Source organism: Cupressus sempervirens, chromosome 11, assembly GCF_028749045.1.
Source record: "Cupressus sempervirens isolate cs-2001-9-10 chromosome 11, ASM2874904v1, whole genome shotgun sequence".
NCBI classification, from domain to species: domain Eukaryota; kingdom Viridiplantae; phylum Streptophyta; class Pinopsida; order Cupressales; family Cupressaceae; genus Cupressus; species Cupressus sempervirens.
In genome coordinates, this window is record NC_143128.1 from 583,201,260 (window position 1) to 583,219,203 (window position 17,944).

A 17,944-nucleotide genomic window follows, 5' to 3' on the forward strand; every position below is an offset into this window, starting at 1 on the left:
GAAGTCCTTGTCATTTTCATGCGAGATCAAAGTTTTGGATGAAATTGGATCCTCAATGTAGACTATTTTTTGTTTATTAGTGACTTCATTTACCAATTTAGTAGAATTTTTCTATGTGCTTCAAAAGCTTATTATGGACGTGGTAAACACCTCATGAAATATTGAGATAAGGAATTCAAATGTTCAAAATAAATTATCTTTATTCCTGGTGTTATATATATATAAGAGGTCATTTAAAAAGAAAATATTTTTTTGGAAATTCAACAAGAGTTGATCTCTAGTGGACTCTATGTGAGCCTTTCAACTTCACCAATACACCAAGGGCCCTTTGACAAAAGGACTATAGTGACAAACCAAAGTATTTAGAAAACATAATAAAATTTAACCTAGACAAATTAATAATGTGTTATTAAAAAAATTTAATTTAGTTTTTTCATAATTTTTGAAAAACTAAAATGGAAGATGTCTCAAATACAATAGTTACAAGTCTTAAAATGAGATGGAAAAAAAATTAATTCAAAAGTAATGAATTCAAATAGTTAACTCATTAAGAGTAACAAACTAAGAAATAGACATAGCAAAATGAGAGACTTAAGACAACAACTCAAGACAAACATTTTGTACAAAGAACTAGGAGACCTCAAAATATAGCCAATGGAAACCACTACTTGGCAAGAGGGGTACCCCCTACTAATATTCATTGATCTCCTTCATCATTTCAAGGAAGGAGTCCCATTTAGGGGGGATGAGTAAAATCAGCATCACTTGAGACCATTGCCCCCTTGGGCACCAACTGCAAGTTCTCCTCTCTCTTATACACTTTGTCTTTCTTTCCTCCAACAAAACAAGGATAAAATTTATAGAATGGTTGGTCTTCTCAAGAATATCCTTGTTAAAATTGGTTCTCTCAACTAGATTATTGAGAAAGTTGAACTTTTTCTCCTTCCTATTGGCTAGGATATTAATCATCTCCATTTTTTCCCTCAAAGGGTATCTTGTTCCTCAACTCATTGTCTTGGGTCACAATAATCTTCTAGATATTGATTATTTTACTAAATTCATCAGCAATGTACCATAAAATATCATCACTTTTTCCCTTTGATTGGTACACCACCTTCTTTTAAGATTCAACCACAACCTCTAACCAGTCTCCTTGAGGCAATCTAAATCTAAAGGATTGGCCTTTTGTAGACAACATCTTGCCTATTTTAAAAAGAACAAAACTCGTCAACCTTCTAACCTAACATCTCCATATCATACACACCAACAAGGGTTTTTTATAACTTGTAAGTGGAAGATCATTTAGGTATCTCTCATCAACATGGTAGCTAATTTTGACAAAGGGAGAATGGATAAGGATGGACAAGAATGAAGAGTTAGTAACAAAAAATTTTAAGGTCCAAGATGACTACGTGGATTACAGGGATGTAAAATCCTTGGAAATTTCAACTTGTTCATCCTTAGGTTTTTCTAGACCTAGAGATTTGTACTTTTCTTTTCTTAGAAGATTGATATGAGTGGGTCATAGGGAAATGGAATAGAAGCAACTTATGTTGAAGTGAAAAATAGATAAGATTTTCTAGTTTACTTAAATCAAGAGGGACAAGAAAGGGTATATTTTAGGCATAAGATTGAGGTAAAAGTCATAAAGATGAGGATAAGGATATAGTGGAGGGGGAGCCCACCCTTGGCCTTGACTTTGGTCATAGACTAACCCAACAAATAAAAATCTAGAAAGTAAAAGTAAAATTGATTTCTCTATGAAAATGATTTAGCACAATAAATTCATGGCTATGGAAAAACTTAATTCTACTTTCCCAAGTGATAAATTTGATACTAAAGTCAATGTGACAACCTTCCACTTGTTTGGTAAGTGGTCTTTTTTGAAGGTATTTTGCAATCTCAAAATTTCTTCTCTAGGGTCAATGAAATTCTTAAAGTCCTCCTTATAATTTTCCTTAAAGTTATGGGGGATTTTCTTGTCTTTGATAAATCACCCAATTATAGTAGTGATAGTTTGCACAAAAACCTCATTATGTGCATCTAATATTTTTGTACAAAAAAATATGTTGAATTCTAAATTATTATTTTTTTAATATTACTAATAACATATGTCACACTAAAGATTTTATTTTAATGATGGATCTCAAGTTAGGCATTAAATTTAGTATTATTGTTAAATACATGTTATACATGAACACATAATTTTAGAATTAAAAAGTTAAATTATAAAAAATATATAGAGTAATTAAATTATAATCATGACAAAAATGTTCATACAATGGTTCTATTAAATGATGAATAGAACAAGAGCCAAAATTTTGAAACACCTAAAAGATAAATATTTTATTCAAATAGTGTATACAAGTAACATCATTACAATAAAATTAACTAAAAGCTCATTTATTTGAAATATGGTATTCCATGATCTTTCATTTCTCAATAAAAAATAATAATATGCAAAAATATATTATCCCCCTATGACATGGAGTAGATTTTAAGACAAAAAGCAATAGTGAAATATTCAATTCCACATTTCTGGGATCTATTATCCTAAAATCCACTAATTTTCTAGACATGGTTGTGCATGACAATAGGTCTAAAGAGTGCATTTATTTAGGAAATAAACTTCATTAAAATCCTAATAACATTGAGGTGACACAAGAAAGGATGAATAAATCCACAATGGAGATGTCCAAAAAAGTACAAAATTAACATAGCGAAGAAACAACATGAAAAAATTGGAAGACAGAAGATTCAATTAATTATATGCATATATAATGGTAATTTTTCTTCAAACATGTTGCAAAATAAGCCTAAAAATTTTTAGCATTACAATTAGAGACTTGATCACAATGTCAACAAGATCTTCATAATACATTGTCTTGCCAAGTTACATAATGAATATTACACATATAGACATCACAACATGTAGGTTGGCACAAAAGAATCTCACTTTCTATCAATTAGAAAATGTGTTACAAAAAATAAGTTAGACCCTAAATATAGGATCAAAAATGATAAAATAAGTACATAGATATGTGAACGCAAATATATAGGTATGTTTGTGATCCAAAGATCACTATGAAGAGACACAAATAATCGTGCATATGAATAAAGTGGCATACAATTAATTTACACTCATTTCTCAATGTGCCAATAAAGATATATTACCCAAGAATAAATAAACTATAACTTTATGAATATAATAGAATATGATGTTTGATCATAGGATAAAAATACAAGATGGGTAATCTTAAAGATTCAACAAACACATTGAACTCACAATCAAATAATTGCACACACAAACATCCAGATTATAAAATGGGAATGTAAAGCACAAATCAAAAAAAAATGATGCTATATTTCCAATAGCCTAAGATTATCTTACATCAAACACCAAGGGTTATTAAGAAAACTTATGTCCACAAAAAAACCACAACACAATCTCAGTGCAACCAAAATTATCCAACTGAGATTGATAAATCAAAACCTTATCTCCTCACTAGTTTACTCTTTTATTGAACCAAATAATCTAAATAATTATCTCCTCTTTAACTCCTTCCAATTATGCTACCCAAAATCATCTTGATTCCATTCATATTCTTCTTAGGATACTCTTAATCCATATTGAATCCCATTAGGCTCATGATATTAATATAAATTAGAGATTGTGATATTGCTATTGGGATTTAACTGTGTATTTTTTGAGAGAAACTCATTGACCCATGTTTCATGAATAGTAATTCACATGAATCCATCTCTTGTGAGAATAAATGGAACATTCAACACTCATTGGATTTAGGTGATGCTCATAGAGGTGAAGCATTGAGACTTCCTAGGAGGTCACTCATCCCAGTACTACTCCAGCTTCAATGTAACACCCCACCAAGGGATCCAAAGAATTAACCTAGAGTTTCACTGAGTTTGGTAACATTTTTTATTTTTTTACATGAAAATAAATACCATACATAACTTATTCACAATAACTGAAGCAATAGCAATGTCCATCTGAAAAGTAAACATAACATACATAACAGATTACATTCTTTAAGATCCCTTAACGTTGAATTACATACATGAATCCATCTAGTACAACATCCACATGAAATAATAATGATAAGTCCAATGTTTAAACATTACATTTCCAAATGCTCAATCATCCTCTATACATGTCACAGGGTATGACAAGCTCAAAGAATATACATATGTAGAATAAGGTACATCATCCTATTCCAATCCATGATACATCAAAGTAGAGATAATCACATGATACATCATCATAGAAGACATATACATCCATCATAAAGATCAACCAAAATAAACTAAGTGCACGGTTCCTCCCAACTGTTAATAGCATCATTAGATCATCGTGGGCCCTAGCCATCCCTCCATGTGTAACATCCCAAATCACCGAAGAGATCATCGGTATTAACATAGTAGGAATGTCACTCCTAACATATACAACATCATATCTAGAAATTAATCTAACATGAAAATATAAGCATAAGATAACATCATCTAACATATGCTAATCATCAATGAAAAGATACATATCCACCATCACAAAGGACGCATCAGCCACGATGTCTCAATGAATCTCAAATAATAAGAGTGGAAAATACACTACCACCCGACCGCATGGTACCTAAGTGGTCCACTCCCACCGTGCTGAGGAGATAATCTCAAGTCCCAAACAGGCTATCCATAACACATAGCACAAATCTCTATAGTCCAAGAATCCTAAAAGTATACTAACTCAAAGGTTCCAATCACGAAACTGACATCTACTTCCCAGAGGCACACAATGACATGTAGGAACCTACTATGCAAGCAAGAAAGTATCATCGCATTTATCACGTACAAGTTACCCTGGCAGTTAGCTAAACTCCACGGGTCCATACTGATCTCATGTGGCCATTAGTATCCTCTCATACTGACAAGGCTTACTATGGAATGCAAGGTCGCAACCATGCATTCTCACTACTCCCATCCTAGCCTATACAAGCACTCAAGGCATGGGAAAGAACCAAAACTCTTATCTTTTTAGGTTCATTCAGTTAGTATTAGGTGTGAATGTTATCACTTATTAATCTAACTTACAATGAGTTACCCTAGCAGCCTCTTAGGGCCTCGGCCCCCATTGCAAGCCACTTCCCATCACTACATGCAGATATCCTACCCTAATGCTCATGGAATCATAAATCTCAAAATCATTAAAAATAATCCATAATAAAATAATCAAATATGCATAAAAGCATCAAATCTCCATGAGCAAACATCCATAGAAAATCATGACCACAACAGCTCTCTATTGGCAACTGAAACATCACTGATAATCAAAAGTATCCAATGGTTCTCAATAACCAAAATATATCTCAAACACACTGATCAAAGACTCCAAAAATGGTTGAGTCAAACATGTCACAACATGACATCATCAAGAATAAATCCACATTTCAGTCCCATCATGGCAACTAGAAAATAACCAAGGATAATTGATCGATGACCAAAAATAATGGTTAAGTCAAGTGTCTCATAAATAAGAATCTCAACTATAACAATTAGTATTCACATCCAATACATAGAGCATTCCATCACATAACCATGGTTGGGTTATAAAGATCGAGATTAAAACATCATCATGGCATCACAATCACATAACCCCCAAGCCTCTGGAAGACGTCCTATACTGGTCAACACTATTCAACCCAAAACCCAAAACAATAGCATAAAGAATACACAATGTAAACACATGTTTTGGTTTTGCTAAGTTTTCAAATTTGAATTCAAAAGTCTCAATTTACGTATTCCCAAATTAACATCAAGTGGAGAAATTTCACGTTTTATCTAACCCATGTATTCGTTTGATACATAAAAGTTTCTCCATCAGACTCAATTTTCTAATTGATTTATATGACATTGTTTGAAAATTGACATTCTCAATGAATCAAAAACTTCGATTATATATTCTAATAATTAATCTTAATTAAAAACTAAGTTTAATTAAATTAATTGTTAATATCTCTTCATAATTGACAAGCTTAATAGCAATATTTTAATCATTAAAAGAGTGATCCATTAATTGAGAACTTTATAATGATCATTTATAATTAATAATATATACATATATACTTATATACACACACACATATATATATACCTACATAAATATATATATATATATATATAATAACATTTAATAATTAATAACATTGCAACTTATAAAAAAATGAAATCGAAATTCATATCCAAATCGTATATGAAATAATCATTGCAAATATAATTTAAACCAACACATATAACACAATGCGATTTAAAATCGCGCGGCTATTAAAGTGTCGCACCGCAGGTACACTGCGGTCGTAGATACCCTGCGATCATGCAGGCCTACGGTGGGTGGGGTACGAAGTACCCGCCCGCCCAACATTTTATATATATATATATATATATATATATATATATATATATATATATTTTTTTTTAACAATCACTTACGCGATTTCCATACAGACTTTGCGATTTGGTTTTAACGTTTCTTAAAATGTTTTCGCCCACGGTATGTAATTGGTTTTTTTCAATTTTTTAGAATTCCTCCATAGATCTTTGATCTCCAAAATTTCCAATAATTAATCTAATGGGTTTGGCTATGAATCTCAACCCTAGCCCCATTTTCCTTTTTTTAAAATCCATGCATATAAAATTCTCAAATAAATTTAATTGCCCAAATTGAAAATGCATACAATAAAAATATGAAATTCCTCAGAAGACATATGGAAGACACAAAGAAGACAGGAATGCATGATGCGGAAATAGCATAAGTAAAATCACAAGAATCTACCTGGATTCTGATGCTAATTCACTCTTCCTCAGAAAACCCGCAAAGCAAGCTCCCTTCTTCAGAGTTCTTGAGTCCTTCAATGCTCCAATTGCTCTCCACCCTCTCCCTAAGCTTCTATGAATGCTTGAATATAAAGAGCTCTCAGGAAACCTTTGGAATGCTTCTTGAAACAGCTGGAAGGTGTCACTAACTAAGCATGGGTCTTTTCCAACCTTTTTGATGAGTCATAGAGTTGTAGACACCATGTGCTTAATTGATGCACTAACCCCTATGTTGTTGACACATGAGAAATAGAAAAGTGCGTTAATTCCCATGCAAGCTTATAACTCCAATAATTTCTATTTAAATTTTATAACTTTCATTTTAATTTTTATAACTTTTATTATTATATTTTATTTATTACTTTATTATTATTTTATAATTATTATTAATTTTAATTTCTAGTTTTCTTTTATTTAATTCCTTTTCCCCAATAATTCACATTTAATTAATTACAATCAAAATATCAAAGATCATGATATTTTATTAATTTTCTCAAATAAATAATTTATTAATTAAATCTATTTATTAAGACTTAATTAATGGAAAATTCACCATAGACCTCCAAGATAAAATATGAAAACCCATCATAGAACAAATCATACAAAATAAATCTAAAGGGTTAAAAATCATGAAATATGTCATCCGACACATTCGGTGGGTATTCAACTTTGATACTTGTCCTAACTCACTAGGACAAATGGTTTTTAGGTTTGGGATTTGGACTTGAAAATTTATCTCCCTTCTCTTATCATTGAGATAGTATAATAGGGTACGCTCATCCTGGCAATTCAGGGAAGCTGATACCCGGTACCTACAACCTGCAGAAAAACCATGCATGTACATACAATATATAATGCTAAGCTAAACAGACAATGGTAGGAAGTGGTGCATCGTGTAGATCCTGACTAAGCAAGTGACTATGACTCCCTTCCTTAACCACATCAGAAATGCCATACAAAAAGAAAACACGAACACCATACACATGCAAGTATGGGGTAAGTAACCATAATAAAACACATGAGATAATAAACCATCTAACTAAACATCATTAATAACTGAAAACAATGTAATGATCATCATACATACATGAAATGTAAAGTCTAAATGATCTCATCATATATCAACTGAATACCTATCATAATATCTGATAGTGTCAAAACAACACCACTAAACCATCAACATAAAACTAGTCTACATAGTCTGATAATAATAGCAACAATAAGTCTAGAAAAGATGTGAACGAGGGTAGGCACTACATCCACCCCCCCTTGAATTAGGCTTACTCCTGGAAGCCTACAAAAAAATAGGGATATAACTCCCTCAATCTAGCTGCATCCTCCCAAGTAGCTAAAAAATCATCAGTAGGGTCCCACTGGACCCTTACCTGCTCGATGTTTCGACCCCTGAGGGTCAACTCCCGCTGCTCCAGAATACGAACCAGCTCCAAAGCCAGTTTCCCGTCCTCTACCTGCAACAAATTCCAATCAAGAACATGCACAATATCAGGAACATATTGCCTAAGCACTGAAACATGGAAAACATCATGAATGTGAGCTAGGCTAGGCGGTAGAGCAAGACAGTAAGAAATCGGGCCAATCCTCTCCAAAATCTCGAATGGTCCCACAAAGTGAGGTGCTAGCTTAGAACCCTTTTTGTACTGGATCAGAATCTTTCGCGGTCACACTCTCAAGAATACCTTATCACCCATAGCAAACTGCTTATCAATCCTATGAGCATCGGCATACTTCTTCTGCCTATCCTGTGCCGTAGTCAAATGCTCACGGATACACACTACATGTTGCTCCATATCACGAAGCATCTCAGGACCCAATAGAATGTGATCCTCGAGGCTATCCCAACTCAATGGTGTACAACAAGGACATCCATATAATGCCTGAAAAGGTGCCATGCCAATAGAACTATGATACCCATTGTTGTAAACAAAATCCACTAGGTAGAGATAGTCCTCCCAATGTGTCTGCCTATCCATCACATCCATTCGTAACATATCCTCCAAAACCTGGTTCACCCTCTTTGTCTGACCATCAGTCTCTGGATGATATGCTGAACTAAAGTTTAGCTACGCTCCAAGCTCATGCTGCAACGATGTCCAAAATGCAGATGTGAATACAGGATCCCTGTCAGAAATGATTTTTCTAGGAATACCATGTAATCTCACAATGTCACGCATGAAGACATTCGCTACAGAAGTTGTTGTGTAGGAAGACCTGATTGGTGAAAAATGTGCCACCTTAGTCAACTGATCAACGGTAACCATGATAGCATTATGACGTTGAACTGTCATAGGTAATCCTACTATAAAATCCATGGAGATGATATCCCAATTCCAAGAAGGAATGAAATTAGGCTGCAATAGTCCTGCCAGGTGTTGGTGTTCTACCTTGACTCTTTGACACTCAAGACACCTAGCCACAAAATCAGCAATATCTTGCTTCATCCCAGACCAAAAGAACAAATGTCTCAAATCAGCATGCATCTTCTTGACACCTGGATGTGCTGAGTAAGGTGTACGATGGGCTTCTTCCAAAATTAAGGTGCGAAGCTCATCCAGTAATGGCATATAAATCCTCCCCAAATGTCTCAAAAGACCATTTGATTCTCGAACGTAACCTGCAAATTTACCTTCCAAGGGTCTCCCTGAATCTATCTCTCTGTACACTTCCTGATACTAGGAATCCGTAGGAAGTGCCTGAAGAATCCGACTCCTCAAATCCACACTAAGAGTCATCGATGTTACCACATGTCTCTTGTGACTCAAAGCATCTACCACCACATTCTCCTTAACCTGAATGTACTTAACCTCAAAATCATACTCGCATAATAATTCCATCCATCATCTCTAGCGAGCATTCAAATTAGGCTAAGTAAAAATGTACTGAAGACTACGATGATCACTATGTAGCTCAAATCTGTGCCCCAACAAGAAATGTCTCCACCTTGTCAAAGCATGAACTACTACTGCTAACTCAAGATCATGTGTAGGGTAATTTAGCTCATGATCCTTGATCTTGCATGATTCATACGTAATCGCCCATCCATTCTGCATCAACACTGCTCCAATTCCTTCAAGAGAAGCATCTGTACACACCATGAAATCACCTTCTGGATCAGGTATAGCTAAAATTGGTGCACTAGTCAAAAGCTCATTGAGCCTCTAAAATGCTTCTTCACATTTCTTTGTCCACACAAACTTCTTACCTTTCCTCTGAAGAGAAGTGATAGAATGTGCTATCCTAGAGAATTTCTAGACAAATCTGCGATAATAACCAGCTAAACCCATGAAACTACGAATCTCTGACACATTAGTCAGGGTAGGCCAATCTATTATCGCCAAAATCTTTGCAGGATCCACTGATATACCATCACCTGAGATAACATGCCCTAAATACTGAATCTTCGATTTGAAGAATTCACACTTAGCGGCATTGGCGTAAAGCTGATTGCCTCTCAAACACTGCAATACCAACCACAGGTGTTCCTCATGCTCCTTCTGAGTCTTAGAAAATATCAATATGTCATCAAGAAATATGAGAACAAACCTGTCAAGATATGATCGAAAAACACCATTCATCAAACTCATGAGCACTGATGGAGCATTAGTCAACCCAGAAGGTACCACTATGAACTCATAATGCCCATAGCGCGTTCGAAAAGCGGTCTTGTGAATATCTACTTCCTTAATACGAAGCTGGTGGTATCCTGACTTAAGGTCAATCTTGGAGAATACTGTAGCTCCCTTGATCTAATCAAATAAGTCATCAATCCTAGGCAAAGGATACCTATTCTTAATAGTCACCTTGTTCAACTGTCTGTAGTCAATACAAAGGTGCAAAGAACTATCTTTCTTCTTCATAAAGAGCACTGGAGCTCCCCATGGTGATACACTAGGTCAAATGCTCCCTTTGGCCAGAAGTTCCTCTAGCTGAAGACGTAGCTCACCCAGTTCCTGAGTAGTCATACGATAAGGAGCTTTAGAGATAGGCTCTGCTCTAAGAATTAGATCAATGCTAAAATCAATGTCCCTCTTTGGAGGCATGCCTGGAATCTCACTTGGAAAGACATCTGCGTACTCCTGTAAAATCGGGTGATCTAAAGTCTTCCTCACAGGATCTTCCTCAACAAGATCATTTACCATAACAACAAATATCTGACATCCCTTACAGAAACTTTGCTTCAATTGCATACCAGAAATCATCCGCAAAGATATAGGCCTCGGTATCCCAACTATCTTCACATCATTCCCTTGGTCATCTTGGCACAAAATAATCTTCTTCCTGCAATCTATACTGGCTCTATGAGATCCAAGCCAGTCCATGCCTAAAACCACATCATAGGAACCAAGGGGTATGACTCGAAGATCCACTACAGTATCAAAGCTCCCTAAGCTAAGCCCACACTTATGAACTACAAAATCCGTGGAGACCTTAATCCCTGAGGCTAGTTCCACTTGCCAACCATGATCTTGCTTCACCGCATCCAGCTTACACTTAGAAACTATAGATGGTGAAATAAATGAATCTATAGCTCTTGAATCAAACAATACTGAAAGAGATATACCTCAAATAGCACCTGTGATCTCAACCACTGTTCCCTGATGATCTGCTTGACGCTGATCAACTGCTGCAAAAACTCTATGAGCTCTACCTGCATCACCAACTGTAGGCTCTGAAATGGTAGGTCTAGGTCCTAAAAACTGAGGTGCTCGCTGTGGACACTGAGCTGCATAATGTCCAATCTGACCACATGAAAAACATTCTGTATTCCTACCAGATCCTCTTCCCATAGGTGGTACATTAGATTGCTGGCGACTGTTCCTGCCTACAAAAGACTGGCTACTCTGAGCTGGCTGATTGGACTAATTATGTTTATTGCATTGAGCATTACGGTTGTTCTTAAAGTTAGAACCTTTGCCACCACCTTGAGCCTGAGAATTTGATCCCTTCTACTGCTGCGTCTGCTGAGACTGTTGCTGATACTGTTTTCCCTTAGAAAAGAAAGGCTTCTTGTTACCACCTGAATTGAAGTTGCCTTTAGATCCTGATGCTGCTGGTGCTCCTACAAAACCACCTTGACCAAGGTTGACACTTTGCTCAACAAGGATTGCTCGATGTACCGCATCCTTGAGAGTTTTTGGCTCAAATACCTTGACACCCCCAATATACGGTTATTCAAACCCCTAATAAAGTGTTGTGTCAACTGAGCTAAATTTTCACTGAACCCTGAAAAAGGCATAAGCTCATAAAACTTATGCTCATACTCAGTCACTGACAAAGTGTACTGCTTGAGATTATGAAACTCATCTACCCTTTGTAGTTTCCATTCCTCTAGTAGGAATCGTTCACGGAAACTCTCTAAGAATAGTTCCCACGTGACACTGTTCATATCGATTCCCAGCTTCTTCTCCTCAATTGTCCACCAAGTGGCCCCAAAATTCTCTAAATTAGTGATCGCAAATCTTGCCTTAACATTGCTGTCAAAATCCTGCATGGAAAAAATCCTGTCGAGGGAAATCAGCCACTGCTCGGCCACATAACTAGAACCTTGCCCATTGAAAGGCTTGACCTTGGATCTTGAAAGATCCTTCATCTGAGTGGACACAATGGACCTCTGACAATCCTTCAAAGGACTTCTAGATCTGGGTCTATGCTCTTGTTCTATCTGATGCACTTTATGTTGTTCTTGAACAAGAGGTAGACGTTCTAAAATAGTCTACATCATCTATCTCAAACCAACCTCTTCAAACTCAGCTTGGTCCTCTCTACGGCTCTCTTCATGTTGCCTATTAGAGTGCTCTTCCCTGCTCTCTACACGAGCCGATCCCTCATGGGCAGACTCATGGGCACTAACAGCTCTGCCACGACCACGGCCTCTTCCTCGGCCTCTACCATGGCCTCTAACAGAAGACCTAGTCCTAGACACCATCCTAGTTTCAAGTTGAAGAGATACACTTAATAGTTCACAGTTCTAGTTGTTCCAAAATACCCAGAGCTCCCAATGTAGAAACTCAGGCTCTGATATTCAATGTGCCTAACTACAAAGTTTCCTCCATGGTTAAACCCACTCTTCTTACAATCCCATTTGCAAAACATTAACCAAGTGGTGTGCCTTATGAACCATTCATTAGAAAGTGCCTTAAGCTCATCAATTAATAAGTAGGAGGTATTTTCCACAGCAAGTCAAATTTTGATATTGCTATCAAGATTTAACTATGTAGTTTTTTAGTCAAATTCATTGACCCATGTTTCATGAGTAGTCATTCATGCGGATCCATCTCTCATGAGAATAAATGGAACACTCATTACTCATTGGATCTAGGTGATGCTCAAAAAGAGATGAATTCATTCAAAAGATAAGAAAATGTGGGGTTTTAAATTGACATGAATTTTCCATTTAAACCCTAGTTTGTTTAATAACTATTTTCCCCAAATTTCCATTGTTGAATCTTCTAATATTGAAAAAGGATTTGAAATGAATACAACCTTGAAATTTTTCTAAACTTCTCTATGATTTCTTAGATCTATTGATTTCTCATTAAAATCACTACTAATAAGATTAAACAAGTTTGTCTTCTTGAATTGCACATACATAATAATTGATCCAAATTCAAAATAGTATTTAATAATCAATTTGCATGCACCTGCCAGTCATGTGATAGAAATTTCTCTTTGGATGAAATTCTACACTGAGTTTTAATATGTACCTCAAAATCAATATTTCAAAATATGAGACAATATGGTTAATTCACACAAACCAAAATATTCTTCAGCCTTAAACAAATTCTTCAACTTTGATCCATTGACTTGTTCTCCAAAAACCCGTGTGTAAAAAATGAACAAAAAATCATCTAATAAGGAACCCTAACATTGGAGTTTCTAATCTCTAATTTAAAAAAAAAAAAATACAAACTTTAATTAAATATTAAATAATTTTAATTTACTAGTTCTTTCATGCACACTTAAAGTAATTTTTAATCAAATTACTATTTTATTTCTTTTTCTCACTTTATTTATTTGTGCACAACACTTTTTAAAAGTATAATCATTGTTTTAATTAATAATAATATTTAAATCTCACTAATCAGATGGAACTCCAATTTTATTATTACTAATGAAATAATTATGAGTGATATGTTATCTTGAGTATTTTAATTATTATTTTTAACTTTTATATTTAGACTTTTAAATTAAGTATTTTCAATTAAATGCATGTACTTAATTAATTACCAATTAATTAGGCATCGTTATTATATTTTAATGTTTTATTTTAATTTAATTAATATTTAATAATTCATATATCATTTGATTATTCAAATACTAAAATCAAATTATTTACTAAATAAATCCCATCACTGAATCCACATAAATGCAACATATGAAATATAGACCAAATCTAAAATCAAATGACATGCACAAGGGTGGACTTATGGGTTTGGATGGGTAGTCAGCTAGATGCATGTCCTCCTCCTCGAGGTGGAGGTATACCCCCTCAAATTTTTTATTAATAAAAATAAAAATATTGTGTGTGTGTGTGTGTGTGTGTGTGTGTGTGTGTGTGTGTGTGTGTGTGTGTGTGTGTGTGTGTGTGTGTGTGTGTGTGTGTGTGTGTGTGTGTGTGTGTGTGTGTGTGTGTGTGTGTGTGTGTGTGTGTGTGTGTATTAAACCACTTTTTTTGTCTGACTAGGCTAGGTAAATTTCTCCAACTAAAATATTGATTTTCCTTTTATTTTACACATATAGTTCATTTAAAAGATAAGAAAATGTATTGTCTTAAATAAGCATGATTTTTCCATGCAAACCATAGTTGGTTTTAAAACTATTTTTCTTTAAATTTTTGCTATTGAATCTTCTAATGTTGAAAAATGATTTTAAATGAATATAATCTTGATAGTTTTCTAAACTTCTCTACAGTTTTTCAAATATATTAATTTTTCATTTGAATCTCTACTAATAAAACCAAACAAGTTTTTCTTCCCGAATTGTACAAACATAATCATTGATCCAAAGTCAAAAAAATATTTAACAATAAACTTACATGCACCCTTGCAGACATGCAATAGACAAATATTTTCTAATAAAATTCTACAATGGATCCTTGTCATTTCCATGTGAGATCAAAGTTTCAGATGAAATTTGATCCTCAATGTAGACTAGTTTTTGTTTATAACTAACTTCATTTACCAATTTAGTAGAATATTTCTATGTTCTTGAAAAGCTTATTATGGACATGGTAAACACTTGAGGAAATATTGAGATATGGAATTCAAATGTGTAAAAAAAATAGTTTTGTTTATTTTTGTATTTTTAGAGTGAAATAAGATCTAAAGCGTGTGTGTGTGTGTGTGTGTGTGTGTGTGTGTGTGTGTGTGTGTGTGTGTGTGTGTGTGTGTGTGTGTGTGTGTGTGTGTGTGTGTGTGTGTGTGTGTGTGCGTGCGTGTGTGTGTGCGTGTGGGTGCATGTGTGCGTGTGTGTTTGCGTGTGCATGTGCATGTGTGAGTGCATGTGCGTGCGTGCATGCGTGTGTGTATCATAAGAGGTTACAAGGTCATTTGAAAGGAAAATATTTTTTGGACTTTCAACAAGAGTTGATCCCTAGTGGACTCTCTATGAGCCTTTCAACTTCACCAATAGACCAAGGGCCCTTTGACAAAAGGACAATATTGACAAACAAAAGTATTTAGAAAACATAATAAAATTTAACCTAGACAAATTAATAATGTGTTATTAAAAAAATTAATTTAGTTTTTTCATAATTTTTGAAAAACTAAAATGGAATATGTCTCAAATCTAATAGTTACAAGTCTTAAAATGAGATGGAAAAAAAATCAATTCAAAAGTAATGAATTCAAATAGTTAACTCATTAAGAGTAACAAACTAAGAAATGGACATAGAAAAATGAGAGACTTAAGACAACAACACAAGACAAACATTTTGTATAAAGATCTAGGAGACCTAAAAATATAGCCATGGAAACAGCTACTTGGCAAGAGGGGGACCCCCTACTAATATCCATTGATCTCCTTCATCATTTCAAGGAAGTGGTCCCATTTAAGGGGATGAGTAGAAGCAACATCACTTGAGACCACTACCCTATTGGGCACCAAGTGAAATTTCTCCTCTCTCCTATACACTTTGTCTTTCTTTCCTCCAACTAAAATAGGATAAAATTTATAGAATGGTTCGCCTTCTCAAGAATATCCTTGTTAAAATTGGTTCTCTTAACTAGATAATTGTGAAAGTTGAACTTTTTCTCCTTCCTATTGGCTAGGATATTAATCATCTCTATGTTTTTCCTCAAAGGGTATCTTGTTCTTCAATTCATTATCTTGGTTTACAATAATCTTCTAGTTATTTATTTTTTTACTAAAGTCATCTACAATGTCTGATAAAATGTCATCACTTTTTCCCTTTGACTTGTACACCACCCTCTTTTAAGATTCAACCACAACCTCTAACCATCCTCCTTGAGGCAATCTACATCTGGAGGATTGGCCTTTTGTAGATAACATCTTGTTGGAAATATAAGATAGGCAAGGTTACAAAGAGGGGAGGGGTGAATCAAGAACCAATAAACTTGTATCTTACTTCACCAATTAATCCTTCATATATTATTCTGATCTAATTGCATGCATGAAAGAATGAAAGCAATAAAACATACATAACACTTTGACACAAGATATGGTCACCTAGAAACCTTCCAATTAGAAAGTAAAACTAGGGTGGGGATGATACCCACAAGCTTTAGTACTATAGTCTATACAAGAAAAAGATTGTTAAGTCTACCCTATTAAAGGATTTGACTGATGCACCTATTAGGATGAACCAGTAACTGATCTTTGATTTTCTAGTTGAGATTCTTTATATTACAATGATCACTTGACTATGATATATAAATCTTTGTTGTTATGTATACTACTTGTAGCCTTCTTCAATTCACACTTAGGTGATCCCACAATAATGGGTGTCACTTTTTGTGGCACGAAGAAATTCGACAAAGTATCGAAAAAATGCAATTCCCATTTTTCATATGTTCGCTCAAACATATCTATTATGTTTGCACAAACATAATTGAATGCTATGTTCGTGTGAACATATAAGTGTAAAATAGGTTATGTTCATGCAAACGTATCATTCAATTATGTTATGTGAACATAGTTTTATGGTGACTTACGGTTTAAAACCCCCATTTTCTATTTTTACTATTCATTTTTACAGCATGGTAGATTTGTTTTGGATGTTGAAGCAAACATATCAGAGTGTTGAGTGAGTTAAATCATTTTGCATCATTTTCCTCCAATTTTTGGTCATTGCACTATTTAGGTATGTTTATATGTAATTATTTTTTAAAAATTATGTTTTTTATGTTTTCAAAGAATATTTTTATGTTAGTTTAATATTTTTATTACTTATTAATGTTATTTTTAATTATATTAATTTTTTGTTTATAATTTTTTTGGTATTTGTTAATTATATATTAGTGTTATTAGAACATACATTAGAAAATACTAGAAAAATATTAGAAATTATTTTAAAAATTAGACTAGAATATTTTAAAAATATCAATTTAACACTAGGAAACAAATTTAGAAAAAAATAATGTTAAATAAGATAAATATTAGCAAATATTAGAAAAATATTTTTAAAAAAAAAATAGTCTAGAATATTAGGAAAACATTAGAAAATATTAAAAAAATGTTAATCTAGAATATTAGAAAAATATTAGTATAAAATTACCAAAAAAAATTAGAAAAATATTATTCTTATTAGAAAAATATTAGAAAAAAATTACAGAATATTAGAAAAAAATTATAAAATATTAGAAAATATTAGAAAAACATTACAAAATATTAGAAAAACATTGTACAAAATACTAAAAAATAATAGTCTAGAATATTAGAAAAATATTATAAAATATTAAAGAATTGTTAATCAAGAATATTAGAAAATATTAGTATAACATGTTACAAAATAAATTTAGAAAAATATTAGTCTTATTAGAAAAATATTAGAAAAAAAATTAGAAAATATTAGAAAATATTTTAG